General features: G+C 45.4%; 1 protein-coding gene across 1 annotated transcript in view; it reads left to right on the forward strand.

Moving 5' to 3' along the window:
- Positions 1–272: 272 nt before the first annotated feature.
- Positions 273–12355, forward strand: part of ERG (ETS transcription factor ERG) — a 253342-nt gene continuing 241259 nt past the window's right edge. Inside the window, exon 1 of the mRNA XM_072740551.1 lies at positions 273–425. The gene's annotated coding sequence lies outside the window, so the exon portion shown is untranslated. The remainder of the gene's footprint in view (positions 426–12355) is intronic.

Consider the following 12355-nt stretch of genomic DNA (forward strand, 5'->3'; position numbering starts at 1 on the left):
GCAGCTGCTCCTCCTCCTCCTCCTTCTCCTCCTCCCTCTCCGCCTCCCCTCCACCATCCACCCCCCCACCCCCAGCCGCCAGCTCCGTCCTACACCCAGCAGCGAGCGGACCTGCCCGCGCCGCGGGGCTCCCCGCCCTCGCACTCCCACGCGCGCGCACCCACGCGCGCTTGGCCCCCGCGCGCCCCGCCCCCGGCGCGCACCCCCGGATCGCGGGTCGCGCGTCGGGGCGGCCTCCCTGCTCGGCGATTGGCGGGAGCCGGAGCCTCCCCGAGGCCGGCGCCCACACCATGGGCTGAGCCCGTCCGCGCCCCGGGAGTCAGTGCGGCCCGGCTCGGCGCGCACCGCCAGGCACGCGCGGGCGCGGACACGCGCGGACACGCACGTGCGGGACACGCCCTCCCCGACGGCGGCGCTCGCCTCCGGTAAGTCCCGCGCCCCGCGCCCCGCGCGCCCTGCCCCGCGGCTCCCGCGCTGGCGGAGGGACAGGTGGGGCGCGCGGCGCGGAGGGGTGGCTCGCAGCTGCCCGGCCCCCGAGGGCGCGCGGGGTCCCGAGGGATGGAGCGAGCGGGCGCCCCGGAATCTGCAGGGGGGCTCATCTGGGGCCCCCCGCGAGCAAGAGCCTACTTCTTCTTGTCCAGACTGCAAGTAGATGTTACCTGAAAGCCCCCTCTGGGCTGAAAAGCAGGGACCAGGTGTGCGCTCGGCTGTCACTGCGCGGTGGTCCTGGCAGGCGTGGACTCTCCCTCCGACGGCCCCGAACCCCGGGCTCCCTCTCTGGCTTCTCCCCTGCCCCGTGCTTCCACCTTGCAGCTGTTCTGTGTGTGGTGCTTACAATTTGCTACCTTAATTGGGGGTCCTTGGCGTGTTTAACAATGTAGCCTGGAATAATAATTAATAATTCTTCTTCTTTCTTCTTCTTCTCCTTTTCCTCCTCCTCCACCTCCTCCTCCTCCTTCTTCTTTCTTCTTCTCCTCCTCCTCTTCCTCCTCCTCCTTCTTCTTCTCCTTCTTCTCCTTCTCTTCTCCTCCTCTCCTCCTCCTCCTTCTTCTTTCTTCTTCTCCTTCTCCTTCTCCTCCTCTTCCTCCTCCTCCTCCTCCTTCTCCTTCTTCTCCTTCTCTTCTCCTTCTCTCCTCCTCCTCCTCCTCCTCCTCTTCCTCCTTCTTCTTCTCATCAGCTAGACTGGGTATCTTCCGAAAATCCATCATCCATTTATCGCTATTACATATTGCTAGATGTGTTGCAAAAGGTACTGTGACTCTCTGCAATTATCTTTATTATTTTTAAGCAAAAACTTATATGCTGTTTATTAACAGCAGGCCAGACTGCCCAATAAAGTGCATAAACAGTTTTTAAGGCAGATGTGGGCTTAATGCAACTCTTCGTTGATATAAAGAGAATTTCGTTTATCCTTCAAAAGAACATATTCATATGGGCCACAGATTTCACACTCGACATGTTTCTGTAGTTTCTGCAGTTCAAAAAACTTTCAGTGAGAGTGGGAAATAAAAAAAAAAAAAACATTGTATTTTTCCCTGGGTGACATAACCTAGCGCATAGAGTTTATTTATCATCGGAACTACTTTTGAGTATTTTCAGTTCTCTCCAAGCAGTTTAGAGCCCTTGACCGACCTCAGCTCCCCATCACCTTATCACCAGGAGAACTGTCACATTCCTGGGGTTTAACCCTTGCTCTGCTAGCATCAGCTTCTGCCAGTTCCTTCACCAGTGGGAAGACCAGGCAATAGAACTTATGTAAAAACCCAACCAGAAAAATTACTTCACTGGGTGTCAAATTATGAATGAGCTAATCATACCATTGAAATTACAAATCTAGTGGAAACAGGATGAGCTATGCAAACTTGTGGCTAATATGTAAAGTTTTATAATTCTAAAGAAAGGTTTTATGAGTGCTACCCACATCACAAATGCTGTTTGTGGTTTGGTAATCCTAGCTTCGATTTGACTCAATGACTTCTGGAAATTACACTAAACTGGCGAATGAGTATTATATCTTTTGATTTATAGGTTTAAGAATATGTAATTCTAGCGCTACTTAAAATTATAGTTTCTCTTCTTTTCTAACACTTTGCCATCATTTCATTTTATTTTTAAAAATTCAGGAGAGAATTGTGATGCATTATTTTACATGCGTCTGTTATTTCATGATGGGTGCTTGGTGACTTAATCCGATATTCCTCCTTCGGCTAAAACTTTGAAAACCAGTGTTTTTTTTATACCATTGAATGGATTATGTGATTGGGGCTGTATATACAGGTGTAGATAAACACCCCCCCCCACTTCTCCTGCTTTGTTTTGGTATTAAAGAAACACCTTTTTGAATTTCTAATCTCATAAAATCAGGTATTTTATTTGTGGCGAGGGCTAAGATCCCAGGGGACTGCTAGATATATAAGTAAGAAGTAAAGCATCTCCGAAACATGTCAACATTGATTTTTAGCTTAATGTGCTATTTTAAAATATTATATGTATTCTTTGCCATATACAGAATATATCAATGTTATACATAAATAAATACTAGAAAGCTCTCAACCTTTTTTCCTAAAATTAATATTAGCTCTGATTTTTTCCCAGTTAGTTATCCTTAAACAACAAGAACGTAAAATAATAAAAGAGGCATTTATTTCTTCGCAAGACAGAGGAGCTAATGTTTCTAAAGGCTTTTCCTACTCGCTAGTGAAAAAGGATAGCAGGTCAGCGTCAGTCATATGATATGGAGTGGTGGGGAGACATTGTCATGTTGAATAAATGTCAGTGCTGCCTGCTATTTCATAGAACTCCATTCAGGAGGTGTTGACATAGAGACACCTGCATGTTTCTAATGAGACTTATGGAGCCAGGGAAGCAAGATGTGGTCAAGGTAACTTAAGTCATCATGAGCAAAATCGCAGCCTTTTGATGCTGTTCCATTTATGGTGGGAGTTGCCCTCTCTAAATGAGGGTTAAGAGACAAAGGTCATCTCCTGGCTTCATCACCCTTTTGCTTTCCAGGCAAGCTTTTCCAATGAGAAGAAAGCCAAAGAGGTTCTGTTTTCTTTCCCCTTTCCGTATAAGGCTTCTTGGGCTTTCCCAGGGGGAACATAGTCCTTCAAAATACAGCAATTGTTTATGATCCACACCTTGAATTTGAAACTGTCTTAAAAACTCTGGAGCGACATTTGTAAGAAAAGCAAGCTGACACAATAGGAATAGTCACATATTTTGGGCACAATTTCAGGCCGTTTGGATACCTGGCTGTAGCAGCGCCAGTTGGGGTGTTGGGGGGACTTTGTAAGTCACGGTGATAATTGGTGATTGCTCAGGCATGAGGTCGACCAGCCATCCCTCTGTATTGTTGCGGCTCAAGATGATCTCCCCAGTGCTTCTTTGCACTTCTAGCAGCTTGTAAGCAGTCAATTAATTAGTTGTGCATTTTGCATTGTCAATATACACATCACATTTATTGGATCAGAGGTGTTCTGTAGATAAACAACAGGAGTTTCCAATGATTGGAGGAGCCTCAGAATCAGTTTTTCAAAAGAGCCAGGGGGAATTGTCCGCTTTTAATTTTACCTTTTATTTGTAACATTTTGGCATTTAAAGGAGAGAGGATTCAATGCTTCATGTTTGTAACATTGCAAATCTAGTGAAGGTAGTGAAGGCGGATGATCTAAAATTACTTTGCTAAATTTAAGTGTAAGTAAAATGTAGACAACACCAAGAAATTAAAGGGTGCGTCTAAGAATGGAGCACTGGGTCTGAGTTTTAGATTTAAACTAACTTTTAAGTTCTTCTATTTTTATAGTGACATGTCATAATCTGGAAGACCCTGATTGCGTATGAGAAATAGTAATTTGACAATGAAAGTAAGGGGTTCAGTTACCTTGACTCAGTGTATGCTCAGAAGTGTGTGCAAAGAAGTTTTATTATGTGACGTTTTTCTATGTGTGTCAAGACTGAAATATCCTTAAAGTGTGTAAGATAAGCCCTTTGAATTAATCTATCAGTTTTCGATTATAATCTTAGAGAACTAGACGTGAGATATGATCTAGGACAAACTGCTAGCGTGTCTAAAGGTTTTTAAAAACTAGATCTGTGGCTCCTTCTTTTTAAAACATACACTATAATTTTGAATTGCTTTAGTGGGAATGAGGTTTTCATACATACTGGTGTCTCATATGATATTCCCTTTAGGAATAATATTATTCCAATAATTATTCCCCCTGGAAGGGGGAGAAAAGCATCTCTCCAATGAATACGAAATACAGGCTCATGTATGGCCACATTTTTTTTTTTAATAGCAGGAAACTCTAATTTTCACTTAATTAAGGGTTCGGCAAGGGCTCCCAAATCTTAATTTAAAAGTGAAGACGGGTGCTTGTTTCTCGTTCTGGGTGCAGAGGAGCAAAGGAGGTAAGCCCTGTTTGGCAGTGTACCATTGTTGCCATATTTCTGTTACGTGAATCTCCATCCCGGTGGGGAGATTCATTTTCTCTGTGATGGAGTGGAAGTGTGCGTTATGGATTCTTGGGGCTTACTAGGTCCATGAAAGTTGCAAAGTCAACGAACGGCTGAATCGGACTGTGTACATTCTTCTGTGTCCCAGGCAGGGCAGTTTGTGTAACCACCTTGGGTGTAGTCATAAACTGCTTTGTGGAGATGGATTCGCCGGTGTCGTTCTGAACTAAGATGGGCATCGGATTCGGTACCCTCTGGAACAATAGGAGAAACCCAAGGTCTTACCCTATCTGTTCATGGCCCATTGCCTTAACAGAATAAATTGGTTGGAATTGGCAATGGGAAAAGTGCTGTTCCCTCCTCTGTGCGTCCCTGAGGCTGGAAATTTGCTTGAGGCCAGGATGAATGGGGATCTCAGGCATCGGAGAGGAGATTGGAAGAAGCCATCATGGGGGTGGGGTGGGGTGGGGAAGGGACCATTGTGGCCCCATCTGTTAAGCAAAGCTTTGGACCCCAGGAGGGAACAAGGTAGACTTTGGGATCCTCGCTTGGGCCTACAGAGAACTGGTATAAATAGTAACTAAAGTATGTGCTAGTAAAATAAAGTGTTTGGAAACACAAGCCACTTACACTTACAATCTCAACATAAAACTTTTAAGTGAAATGTATGAAAAAGCTGAAGTTTCTTTTATTAGGAAGCGAGATAAAAACACATAGAAAACAAACTGACTAGCCTGCTCAGGAACGTTCATAAGAAGATCTCATCCTTCGAATGCGTTCTCATTAAAATTATATCCAACCTCACAAAGCTGATGTGAGCCTGCTGCCAGATTTACAAATCTGGGTTTCTAATTGCACAGAATTTAAACTCGTCTTGTGCAAGGCTTGCTCTTTTTGCAGTGCAAGATTCAGCGGCAAGATGACAGGATAAGCAAAAGTGGAGGAAAATTTGCTTCTTCAGTATCGAAAAGTACTTTCTAGTCTGTTTGACCCTGGCAGGAAAATGCACTTCTCTTCGGAGTTCTAAAATAGAAGTCATGACAATAAAGATCAAGTCCTGGGGAATATCCCTGGTCTTGTCTGGAGAAGGCACCTTACGTTAGCATATGACAGATATTTGTCGCAAGTTCTGAAGCCCAGCCGAAAGTCCCTGTTGTGGAGGCAGAGGAAGAGATTACTTATTGTTGCCTGAAGTATCAAAAATGGGAGGATTTCATGGCTGAGACTGTTAGCTGGGAGGTGGCTGACCGTCGTATGGTTGGTATGATAAAATCGGATTTAGTTTTGCAATTTTGGAAGGCTTCTAAACACAGGTGGTCAAACAGAATGTCCCACAAGGACAGTTCCTCCCAAATACTCTGTACCAAAACGGTAAAACCAGAGGTACGTCCATGAAATCATCCCCGGGGCGCCCCCGTGGTTCAGTCAGTTGGGTGTCTGACTCTTGGTTTCGGCTCAGGTTATGATCTCGGGGTAGTGAGATGGAGCCCCGAGTCCCGCTTTTGCTCAGTGGGGAGTCTGCTTGAGATTCTCCTCCCTCTGCCCCTCACCCCCACTCCTGTGAGCTCTCTCTCAAATAAATGAATAAATAAACAAATAATTAAAATAAAATAAAACCTTCCCATAAGTATGTAGACTCCATGGTAAGCTACCAGGAGGCAGAGAAGGGGTTACATTTGTGTGCCTATTAATAACATATTTATAACTACAGTTGGCTTCAGTATAAACTTTTTCTTTGCAAAAGCTCAGCATTCAATCATGTTATATTTCCTTTATTAATTTTAAGCAACCTGGGAACACATTTATCAATCAAAATTTCTTTTTTTTTTTTTTTTTAAGATTTTATTTACTGGAGGGAGAAGCAAGCTTCTCGCAGGGAGCCCGATGTGGGGCTTAATCCCAGGACTCTGGGATCATACCCCGAGCCAAAGGCAGGTGCTCAACTGCTGAGCCACGCAGGCGTCCCTCAATTGAAATTACTTGATCACCTGTTGCCTGGGAGCACTGGCCACAGAGAGGCGTGGGGAACATGGGTTGGTTTGGGGCTGTGAAGGCTCTGGATATGTCTAGAGTCTGGAAGGACAGCTGCAACTTTAATGGGGGGAAAGCCAGAAAAGTCCAGTGTGGAGCTCACCTATTTACTTGTCTGACTCCCACAATTTAGTGACCTGCCTGAATTATTCTTTTTTCAACCAGTCGTATTGACGACATGCAAACAAACTCTAGCCCTTTCTACTCCAAACAGCTAATAGCATTCACTCTGAAAGCAGCGTCCTTGGGATAAATATCTGCAGGTGGAAATTAATGCAAGACAAGTGGCATGCCCAAGAATGCTGGGAATGCTGATAGGGCAGAGACTGGTCTGTGGTCAGATTTGATCCAGGTTGTGAAGGTTCAGGACTCCAGCAGAGGAAGGGCATTCTGGGTCACAGAGAGACAAGTACAGGAAGAGAGACTAGAAAGTGCAGAGTGTATCAGAGAATGGCAAGCTGCCTTTTAGCCTGTGTTATTGCCTTATGTTCTGTGCAAGATGCTGTGCAGGGCTCTGTGGGGAAGCCTCAGGTTATACCTTAAGGAAGTTGAAATTTAGAAAGGGAATAAGGTGGGGGATGGGGGAAGGCACATGCCATGGGATCTAGAGAGGGAGTGACTTCATATGCTAACAAAAGTGGCTCATTCAGTAATGCCAGCTGCTCAGACCAGGCCGGTGTGATGGGTGTGATGGTGAGATAGCCACCCCCCCCCCCCAACACTGTATGCTGGCCGAGGCAGTGGCCCCTATGGAGTGTCTACATCAAGTGCTATTTGGGGGCCATGGCAGCGACCGCCCATGCAACACACTGGGCAAGCTTGCTATCCCATCACACAGCCCATTATCTCCTACAGACTGGTGGGAGAACTTTTTTAGTCTCAGCATCAGGAGTACTTGTGGGAGCCTTTGGCTGGATGGCCTGGCTCCAGCACAGGGAGGGCCCCCCACTGCCCGCCTGCTGGGCTCCCACGGCCTTAGCTACCCGCTGTGTTCTTACTCTTGTTTCTCTTTAGCTCCATCCTTAGTATTTATTTTGCATCTACTTTTGAGTTTTTAAAAGCCTTTTTATATCGCATATATTCTTGTAAATGAGTTCAAATCTTTTTTTTCTTTTTGGAGCAAGGTACAGTATAAATAAAATAGTCCATCATATAAAAACCATTTAATCAAAGAATGATCTAAACTGTACCATGGGAAGAGAGTGCTGCCCGAGGATGAGGCATTGGGGCTGCACCATGTCCCCATGCCATACCTGGTATTGGGTCCTTAGGCAGGGACAGGGGGCTGACCTGACAGGTGGCAGGGGGCAGGAGGGCAGGGGAGTCAGGCACTGTTGGTGCTTGGAGCCGTGGAAGTGTTACCCAGGAGCTGGATCCTGTAGCACAAGGACTACCCAACCCTCTCAGGTTTTGGAGGGACCGACCTAGACACTTAACTTCAATATCCCAAGTGTGAAGTTAAGAGGTAGGGAAGAGAGGATCTTGCAGTAGGAAAGGGAGAATGTGGTTTTTGGCTGATTGAGGGACAGTGACTGCATCAGGGATGGGGCAGGCCTGGGGCATGTGTTGCCCCGCTCACCACGGCTCTTTGAAGGAGGGTCCCTTAATCCTCCCATTTTCCAGAATAGCAGAGTGAGGCTTGGGAGTGTTAAAGCCAGAGTTGGGTAAGGACTTGCAGAACCAAGTCCTGGAATCTGTGCAAGAGGCTCTGGTGTCCAGAATCCTCTTGGTTGGATGGAGCAGAGGGCCCACTTATAGAGGTGACAAGGAGGGAGCAGGGTGATGCAGAGGTGGAGTCAGGAGTGCTGGGCAGTGCTGGGCAGAGAAAATAGAGTGCAAGTCTCATGGCTCATTTAAAATTTTCCATTAAGAAAGAAAAGGAGGGGCTCCTGGGTGGTTCAGTCAGTTGAGCGTCTGCCTTCCACTCAGCTCATGATCCCGGGGTCCTGGGATTGAGTTCTGCTTTTCCCTCTGCCCCTGCCTCCTGCTTGTGCTCTCTCTCTCTCTCTCTCAAATAAAGAAATAAAATCTTTAAAAAAAAAAAAGAAAGAAAAAAAACCCCAGTTAAATTAATTTTAATAATCTGTTTCATGTAACACAACATGTCCAAAATATTATCGTTTCAAGTGTAATGCATATAAAGATTGGTGGGATATTTAATATCATTACTTTTTATATTAGATCTTCCAAATCCAGTGTGGGGTTTGCACTTACAGCAAATCTCTGTCTGGACTGACCGTATTTCAAGGGCTCAGTGGCCGCGTGTGTGTAGCGGCTACTGTATTATTAGTGCAGGTTTAGAATCTTTGGATACGAATCTTTGGATTCATATTTGATATAATCAGTAACCATGAAATTCATTATAAAACTCGATCACAGGCGTAGAATTTTGTGACTTTGTGTCTCCTTTGGATCTCACCCAGAATATCACTGTGGAACCAGATATGATAGCAGTAAAACATTGAGTGCTAGCATGACATATTCAGTACTAAATTTGCAGTTTTCAAATTGGAGGGAAAATGTATATATAATTTCCTGTTGACTCACTTCATGCTTTTAAAGAGCAAAATAAAATCTCTGCTTTCAGGCTGAGGCTTTGCATGCCTGGTAACGAACAAGTAGTGCTGCTTTTATTGGAATCATGCTCTGACAACTTCATGAGTAAAAAAAATTCTTACTTGAATATTCCCTTATTTAAAGATAATTCCAGCATGATGACAAATTTCTTGTTTTGCCGGTGGACAGTTTCTTGAGAATAATGCACTTTATCATTTTGAAGGATAGCATTCTTGAGGTGCTGGAAAGAACATCAGTGAGATGGATTGTTGCAGGATTAACTTTCAAGAGCACGTATTCACACAATTTGGTAATGGCAGGTTCCTCTACACAGGCCTCTCCCACCAGCTCATGGCAAAGTCTTATAAAGTCAGTCGTGTGGTTCATATGCTACTTGTTATTATCAATGTGCTGTGTGTGATGAGTCTTTGAATAACTTAGCTCTTTACCATATGCGTGCTTTAGAGTTCAGATTTAATTTAATTTTTATGCAAAGTAAAAGACCCCCACTGTAGATCTTCCTCATTCGCATTTCCCTGAATAAGAAATTTGTTTTCAGTTCTAGTGCCTGGTCTGCAGCAGCAAACTCCTAGTCTGTGCTTCCTTGTAAATGGTTTGCTTTCATTATCACTAGTGCATGATAAGGGAATTTCACTGTCCCTATTCTGCTGTGTTTTTCCCAGTGGGCAATGCTTACTGTAAAGAAACAGAAGACAAAACAAAACTGCGTTAAGTGGAATGGATGCATGTGGCTTTTCTCAAATCTAATCACTGTGTCAAATTTAACACCTCATTTGTTCAGTTATTGGCAACCAAACACAGGGGAAAGGAATATTGGGATTTATATTTAAAAACCCCCAAGCCTCAAAACTGACAAAGGGGGCTGTGTGTTCTCGTCTGTACTAGTAGCACATCTCTGGTTGCTGGGATGCTCCGTTGTAAAGGCCATCGGGGGACAAACAAAAAAGCAAGAATACTTATCTCGCGCTCGGTCGGCTCCGCTGCTTTCAGATGTGGGCAACAAATCCCATTTTGCAGTCGAATCCCGTTCCGTTCAACACGGAGCGTGGGCCACCAGGTGAGATCCTCCCGGAGGTAAACTGAAATTCCCTTCTGGGGCTACTGCCGTCCACTGGATGCCGTAGGCCGCGTTCAACCTACCGGTTTCCCAGGGGAGTACAAATTTAATTTAAGGTCTAAATTATATTTGCGAAGTCTGAAGCACATTAAGGCTTCTTAAATAATTCACTTGGGGTTACGTTCAGTGAACATGTGTAAATATGAGAATGTGCGAGGAAAGTGGTCTCAACAGAGAGTGGATACGAGACCACATTGATGTAAGCCACATGTGCTTAAGATCTTGGAGGAAAATCCGTGTCATCGCTGGCAAGCAGAGCTTTAGGCTGGCCGGGTGGCTCCCAAGGCAGGGTTGATGTCCAGTTGCTCCTGCACTGGGTCCTGGCCACTTCATCCGGGAAGACCTTGGTGACAAAGTTTCGAATGTGGGATTGTCAGCCGGTGGGTGCTGCTGTGGCAGGAAGGTGAGAGAAGGGCCCCGCCCCCAGTGGGTTCCCCACAGGCTTCTCAGGTTGGGTGTCTGTGGTGTGAAATGGCCAACATGTGCTCTTGGAAGCGGCTGTATTTAGTTAGACTTGGATTAATAACGACAACTATGGAGTTTTTCCCTTCAGGCTGAACAACTTTCATATGCTATAGGGCTGTGGGGTGGGTTCAGCGACATGACAAGTGGCACCCCGTAGAGCCACCTCGTCAAGGATTCTGAGCATCGCCTAGTGCCTCCCTCCTGCTGACCTCTGGACAGACACGTGTCCCCCTCAGCATCACAGTCTCCTATCTCTCCTGCAAGAGCCTGGTCTCCGTAAGTGTACGGACGGCATGGATGTTGTAGATAGACAGCAGCGCCAGCGAAATTTCACCTGCCGTGGGCACACACAGGGCTAAAAGAAACAAGCCGGCGAGTCTAATGAAATCAGGCTGCAGATCTGAAGCGATTTTGGAATATCCTGCTCTGCTTTCTGTCCTGTGTCTGGTTTTCATGGAAATTTGTGTCTGGGAATGAGAGGGAATCGGAGTGGATTTGCTGGAGGCAGGTGCCTGCGTTCCTTGGCTTTGGCCATTAGGAGTCAGGTCCAGGGACCTCCTCAGAGGGGGAGGGACCCAGAGGTCTTAGGAGATTTGATGAGCACCCTGCAGTCTTTATAAGCCAGTGGGGGGATTTTCACAGACTTCCTGATTTTTGAAAATTATTCATAAGTCTGCCCTAGTCTGGGATTTTTAGGACAGAAAACACGCTCCACTCACTGTCCGTGCTCCGTAAATTACCATTTGAGTTCGTTGCAATGTTATTTCTATAGCCTGTGATGCTGGTGTACATAACTTCAGAGATCATGGGTAAAACGACTCCATTTCTTTCTCTGGCAAGAGCATGGCCAGTTCAGGTCAGGAAGACGTGCGGCAGCATCACGGCTGGTGCTGTTGGAAATACAAGCTGGGTCCTGAGAGGTGGAGAATAAATTCTGGTCCACCCTAGATTAAAGAAGTAGTGGAAATGAGGATCAGGATTCGTTATGTTTGCACTGGCACGGAGAACAAGATTGAACACTAGTTTTTAGTCTTTGCTCCAAGCAAGTGAAATAAGAATTGCATATCATGTATTTGAGAAAGTTAAATGCATGCTTCCCTTCTGGAATAAGCAAGATTCATAACAGACTCAGGCAAGGCAAAGATTGCTCCCTGGATACTTACTTAATATGGAATGAAACGATGTCCTGAGAAATCTCCGGTTGGTAGACACTTAAAAAAAAAAATAGGTTGATGTTTTTGAATAAGTACACTCCTCTGCTTCATTTGTCTCAGTTCGTTCACTCTTTATTTCTGTCCTTTTTTATTTTTTATTTATTTTTTTGTTTCTCTCTGGTTTTGTTTCTTCTGCTCGACACCCACTGGCTTCTAAAGCAAGGGGTGGTGTGTGTGTGTGAGTCGTCGGTTAAAGAGCCTGTCAGGGTAGCATCGCTCTCATGAGAATAACGATGGGGACATCCTAAACAGATGCGACTAAGTGCAGACAGCATTTACTTTATCACTGAGGCTTCGGTGCTTAACATGTGGCGAAGAGACAACGTTTTGTGATGCAGTTACCCTTAGGCTTAAATTAGTGTTTTCAACTATTTTTCCTGAGCAATCCACTGCAGGTGGAGTCTTTTCAGACATTTTCCCCCAAATCCTCCTTCTCCCATGTACTAATCTAACAGCACAGATACCCTATCTGTTTAGGAATTTCACATTATAC

Source organism: Vulpes vulpes, chromosome 15 (assembly GCF_048418805.1).
Source record: "Vulpes vulpes isolate BD-2025 chromosome 15, VulVul3, whole genome shotgun sequence".
Classification (NCBI taxonomy): domain Eukaryota; kingdom Metazoa; phylum Chordata; class Mammalia; order Carnivora; family Canidae; genus Vulpes; species Vulpes vulpes.